Source organism: Anabrus simplex, chromosome 8 (genome assembly GCF_040414725.1).
Source record: "Anabrus simplex isolate iqAnaSimp1 chromosome 8, ASM4041472v1, whole genome shotgun sequence".
NCBI classification, from domain to species: domain Eukaryota; kingdom Metazoa; phylum Arthropoda; class Insecta; order Orthoptera; family Tettigoniidae; genus Anabrus; species Anabrus simplex.
In genome coordinates, this window is record NC_090272.1 from 106,050,739 (window position 1) to 106,057,617 (window position 6,879).

A 6,879-nucleotide genomic window follows, 5' to 3' on the forward strand; every position below is an offset into this window, starting at 1 on the left:
GCCGTTGTGATAGTCGCACAGGACGCCTCGATGGTTTTTCGTAGTTCGTTCAGTGTAGCTGGTTTCTGTCGATTAACTTCATATTTCAAGGTCCCCCATACAGTAGGTAGCAAGTAGAGAGGTGTAAGGCCTGGAGACCGGGGTGAGTACTCAAGAGCTCCTCATCGACCCATCCATAGTCCAGGTAGATTTTCTTCCAAGTAGGCTTTGACATCTCTGTGGTAGTGAGGCGGAGCGCAATCTTGTTGGAGGTAAAATCTTTTATTTCCAAAGACCTCTCGGATGGCAGGTAAAATCGATGTTTGCAGCATATGAAGATACACGTCACCAGTTACGGTACCTTTAAAGAAGAATGGGCCAATCAGAACGCGCGATGACAGACTATACCACACATTAACACCGGGTAGATTAACATGTTTGTCCACGTGAACGTGAGGATTTTCTGGAGCCCAGTACACGCAGTTGTGGCGGTTTACAGCACCGTTCAGTTTGAATTGCGCCTCACCAGACCTGATAACCATCGCTGCAAACCGTTCATCATCGTGAAGCGTGCCTTCAAACCTCTCGCAGTACCCCATCCTTCGATCCGGGTCGTCCTCGGTCATAGCGTGCAGCGATCATGGAATGCACACTTTCCACCTTGCAGCCTTCAAAATTCGTCAAATGATTTTATTGGCTTAACCTTCTTTCACGTGCACCCTGATTCACAGTTGTTTGAGGTGACCTAGCAAAATTTTGCGACATAGCGGCGCTGGAATCTGGACTTGTTGATGTTTTTGGTCGGCTGAACCTTTTTTCATGCACATCCTGATCAATACCGTCGGCTTCAAATTTATCCCGAATAAGATAAATTATTGTATGTGCTTGTGGCTGAGTTATGTACACATTACGCCATTGCCACTGTACCTACACTATGTTTTCGTACTTCCATTATCACTTCAATACGACCTTGCATTGCTCAAACGACAATCATACTTCTTTCAATGATACACCGCCATCCGCTGGAAAACGCACGTCAAAATTGTCGCGCCATTCACGTGACCTTTATCATTTGTTGAGAAAACAATGGACTATGCTACCGTGCAAGAATTGTAACGATATGTCACTTTGTTCCAAATATATCAATTATTAAGAATGTCTACATTTTTCTGGACCCTCCTGTATACTAAATGAAATTGAAACAAGGTACAGGAAGGCCCATCTAGTAAGTTCGCAGTTGCGATGAACGGTATTCGGTAACAAAGAAGTGTTCTCAGACAAAACTCTCTTTACATCCGTCTGTTTTCAGGCCGACTTTGTTGCTCGGCACTGAAGGTTTGGTAGATTCAGGATATAGCATTCGTAAGTTAGAAGTAACAGAGACATTGTAACGAGAATTATCGCTGGCACAAGCAGGTTGGAACAATGACGGGAGGGTACTCGGAATGAGCAACAAGCCGGCCTCTCACCGCTGGGTTCCGTGGTTCAATTCGCGGCCACCCCATGTGAGATTTGTGCTGCAAAAAGCGGACGTGGGACAGGTTTTTCTCTGGGTATTCTGGTTTTCCCCGTCATCTTTCATTCCAGAAACACTCTCCAATATTTAATTTCATCTGTCAGTTATTAATCATTACCCCAGAGGAGTGCGACAGGGTTCGGCTGCCGGCAATTTTTTTATCCTCGCTGCTAGATGGGGGCTTCGTTCATTCCATTCCCGACCCGGTCGAATGACTGGAAACAGGCTGAGGACTTTCATGTTCAATAAATAATAATAATAATAATAATAATAATAATAATAATAATAATAATAATAATAATAATAATAATAATAATAATAATAATAATAATAATGTGTTTGGCTCAGATAATTTAGGCGCTGGCCTTCTGACTACAACTTCAATCCTGGCTCAGTCTGATGGTCAGCCTCGTGCCGATAGATTTATTGGCTAGTAAAATAATTCCTGCGGGACTAAATTCCGGCACTTTAGCGTCTCTGAAAACGTCAAAAATAGTTATGGGACGTAAATACAATAACGTTATTAGGTCTATTGGTGCAGGTCTTCCAAGTTGACGGTCACAGGTGACGTTCGGGTCTCTGAGGATGGGGAGTTATCTAGGATAAATTTTAGTGCTGAAGACGGCATAATACCCAATTCTCGAGCCAGTGGAAATAGGCTATAGAGTTAAAGTCCGTGACCCGTGTAGGAATCGAACATGGACCGCCTGGTACAAAGGCCAACGTACTACCCAGTTATCGAAGGAGGCGGACAGTTGTCAATTATTTAATGATTAGGACGTGTGGAACTAAACGGAGCTACAGAGCTAGTTTCAAATACTATAGAGAATTATGAAGGAGCTTAGATAATACATAGAGTCTTGCAGACTGGTTGCTGAAAGTCATAACTCTATAATGAAGATATGTGTTCGTATGTTGCATCATGTGTATTCTTAATTACATATTTATAGAGAGCCTTGCCAAGTGATTATTAACAAACAGTGTACATAACAACTAAATTGGAAAAACATGATCATGGAAAGTTACGAGATCAAATTTAGTGGTAACCTTGGGCAGTTATTTTCACATGACAATTTCTATCTATAGAAGAGGAAACTTAAGCTGTTAGAAGTTTAATGCTAATTAATTAATTAATTAATTAATTAATTAATTAAATTAATTATTTTCCAGTGGCTGTTGCTGGCCTTGGGTTCTGAAGCGCTTGAGCGAAAGCCAAAAGTATCAACATTTGAGCGCACGGACCAGAGCGCGAATGAAAACAAGCTTTTTGACACATCTCATCACTCATGCCATGATATCCTTCCAATTCCTCGTTCCGGTTAGGTTTAAATGGACCTTGTGCACGATGCAGATTGGCTCACAGGTCTGGTGCATGTAGGTTGTGAAGGTACCTGACCTGCGTCGAGTTAACGTTCACTTGCTCAATGTACTTAAGAGTTACCTGATGCAGGCAACCTTCAGGTTCTTTTGGAGCAGGTTATGTATTATACGTATATTGACCGTTTTAGTAGACTGCAACTGTTCTTAATACAAAGAGTATAATTTAAGAGTTCGTAGCGGAGTACCGAAGTATAGGAGCGCAGAGGAAGGGAGACAGCGAGCGCAGTGCCCGCAATGGCCAGCGGGCGTAGTCGTCTCAAAGAAGCGGCATGATTACGCCTAGAGTAACTAAACGAAACTGAACTCGCTAGCTATATACATGCTCAGGACCAATAAATAAATAAATAAATAAATAAATAAATAAATAAATAAATAAATAAATAAATAAATAAAGCGAACAAATAAACTAGTAAATGAAACTGAACTTACCACTGAATAAGTCCGGTAAGATGGTAACTGTAATAATTGTGTAGCAATTCGCGCAGGCGAATGTGAAATACCATTTTCTTGAACTGCTCTCCGAAGCGACTTATGTGGGCTGACTTGTAGTCTTGCCTGTATGTCATCTAACCTTTCCTGTGTAAGAGCTGTCCGACTCGTTGGCGGAATGGTCAGCGTACTGGCCTTCGGTTCAGAGGGTCCCGGGTTCGATTCCCGGAAGGGTCGCGGATTTTAACCATAGTTGGTTAATTCCAATGGCTCGGGGGCTGGGTGTGTGTGGCGTATTCAACATTAGAAATCATCCTACGTAGGGCCCTCATCTTCACAGACATGCAGGTCGCCTAATAGGCCGTCTACTAGAAAAAGACCTGCACCAGGCCTCTCCGGAGGCCATACGCCATTATTATTATTATTGTTGCGTGAGAGCTGTTCTCCTTATTATTTACGGAACCAGAACTACGCCACTTGTGAACGAGTTGTTCCACGTAATCTTTTGATGGTTCTGTAGAACCGTGAAACTGTCTACGGAATTTCCGAAGGTACTTTTTTAACTGGTTTCTTCCTTTTGTGCAAATAACACTCGACCACATTATTCTCAGCGCTGTAGTGTACTTTAGCATCGTGATAATAACCTCACAAAACAACTTAAAAGTCCAATAGTTACTAGCAAACTGCTGCGTCACCTGTCAAGACTTCTTATCGCGCCTAGCTTGACTAAAGCCATATGGCGCTCGCTTGCGGATTCCCTTGGTGTGTGAGCAGAAGAGTGAAGTCTTAAATTATACCCCCTGTACTTTGTGGTAAGAATCAATCAATCAATCAATCAATCAATCAATCAATCAATCAATCAATCAATCAATCAATCAATCAATCAATCAATCAATCAATCAATCAATCAATCAATCAATCAATCAATCAATCACCTGTCGGACTCTATAGCTAAATGGTTAGCATGCTAGCCTTTGGTCCAAAGGGTCACCGGTTCGACTCCCGGTCATGTCGGGGATTTTAATTTTCATTGCTTGATTCCTCTGGTCTGGGGGAAGGGTGCTTATCCATGTGCAACATTAGAATTCATCTTAGGCAGGGACCCACCCTCACAGACGCGCAGGTCGCCCGTAAGACGTTATCTCGGTAGACCTGTACCAGTCCTTTCCAGAGACCACAAGCATTATTCTTCTTCTTCCTCTTATTTACTAGCTGCTTTACGTCGCACCGACACAGAGAGGTCTTATGGCGACGATGGGATAGGAAAGGGCTAGGAGTGGGAGGGAAGCGGACGTGGCCTTAAGTAAGGTAAAGCCCCAGTATTTGCCTGGTGTGAAAATGGGAAACGATGGAAAACCATATTCAGGGCTGCCGTCAGTGGGGTTCGAACCCACTATCGTAAAAGGCTAGTTCTATGCAAGTAATTAGGTAAAGGAGCGTTACCAGAGGAATGGGTTAAGGGAAAATATGTTCACTTCATTTGTATACTTTATGTGTATACAGTTTGTCAATAAAACAAGTTAGGTATGTACAAATAGTTTATTAAAACATCATTTTTATTTTTAAGATGGCAACAATTTTAGACTGAAATGATGAGATTTTCAATTACATTTTAAATAATTCAGAAAATGCTTTTTAACATAGAACCGTTTCTTTATACAGAAGTAAAGCAATCGAGATTGCAGTTGGTAGCTACAAGATCTCTAGTTTTATGTGGATTTCGAATCGTTTTATCTCAAAAGATAAGGTATGCATTGGTCCGCATTCAAACCCGGGTCACCTTCATGAGGAACCAGTGACGAAATCACGCAGCTATCACGCTGCCTTATTTGGTATAGAAGAAAACTGTAGCACTGCTTCTTCCATCATTAAAGGGAAAATTTGGAAATAAACTGTTCTTTCAATCTAAATTATTTTTAAGACATTTTCTGGAAGGTATTCCAAATAATAGAAAAGATTTTCATGAAACCAATTGGTTATAACGTTTTAAATAGTATGAAAATTCCACATCTATTTTTCGTTAAGTTCCATTGCAATTTTATTGAAAATTTGGAATTTGGTAGGTACGTAATATGTTTGAAAATTCTTTCTTTCTTAATCTGTTTACCTCCCAAAGCAGGTTTTTCCCTCGGACTCAGCGAGTGATCCCACCTCTACCACCTCAAGGACAGTGTCCTGGAGCGTGAGACTTTGAGTCGAGTGAAACAATTAGGGAGGAGGACCAGTACTTCGCCCAGGCGGCCTCACCTGCTATGCTGAACAAGGGCCTTGTGTGTGTGTGTGTGTGTGGGGGGTAGATCGGAAGGGATAGACGAGGAAGAGGGAAGGAAGCGGCTGTGGCCTTAAGTTAGGTACCATTATGGCATTTGTCTGGACGAGAGGTGGGAAACCACGGAAAATCACTTCGAGGATGGCTGAGGTGGGAATCGAACCCACCTCTACTCAGTTGACCTTCTGAGGCTGAGCGAACCCCGTTACAGCCCTCGTACCACTTTTCAAATTTCGTGCGAAAGCCGGGAATCGAACCCGGGCCTCTGGAAGTGGCAGCTAATCATGCTAACCACTACACCACAGAGGCGGACTGTATTAAACTTACTACTTTATATATGATTTATATTCAGAAATATATTGTATTTTAAGGAATGGCATTTTTATAACTAAATTTAAAATCTAACAATTTCTACTGCCTGAAAAAATCCTGCGATCAAAAATTCCATACATAGGTTTCCTAATGGCTAATATACGTGTAACATAAAACTTTCGTGACATATTAAATATTACACGAGGAAAATGAAATTCAATATGTGAAAATTAGAAAGCGCCCGTGGCTCAGGCTGCAGCACGCCGGCCTCTCACCGCTGGATTCCGTGGTTCAAATGCCGGTTACTTCTGTGAGATTTGTGCTGGACAAAGCGGAGGCGGAGCTGGTTTTTTTCCAGCTACTCCGATTTTCCCTGTCACCGTTCATTCCAGAAACACTCTCTAATATAATTTCATTTAATCTGTCAGTCATTAATCATTGCCGCAGAGGAATGCGACTTGCTTCGGCAGCTGGTACATTTCTTATCCTCGCCGCTAGATAGGGGCTTCATTCATTCCATTCCTGACCCGATCAAATGGTTGAAAACAGGCTGTGGATTTTCATTTTTGTGTAAAAATTAGAAATTTGGGAAAGAGAAGAATGTGAGATACAGTTTTCTTTGTTGGATTGTTACCAAGAAGTTTCAAGAACCATATGTTTTCATAAAAATGACCGAAATATCTATTTTTATGCCCAGGCATAAATACATACTATATATACATACATATAATAAATACAACAACGACAATAATGTCTTTACTGTGATACGCGCATAATTCTGCACTTGACTAGTAGCACGGAAGTTTTTTACGATGTACTATTCGGGAAACTGAGTTACGGAGAGCCCATTAATGTTATCTAATTATTTCGGGCTCTATTCTTGGAAGTTCTTAAATTGCCGATAGTCCCAATTGTCCCAAATGAGAACATTTGACACAACTGTCGATAAACTGGCCAGCCAGCGAGAGTTCACTATATACTTAGCACGTGAATA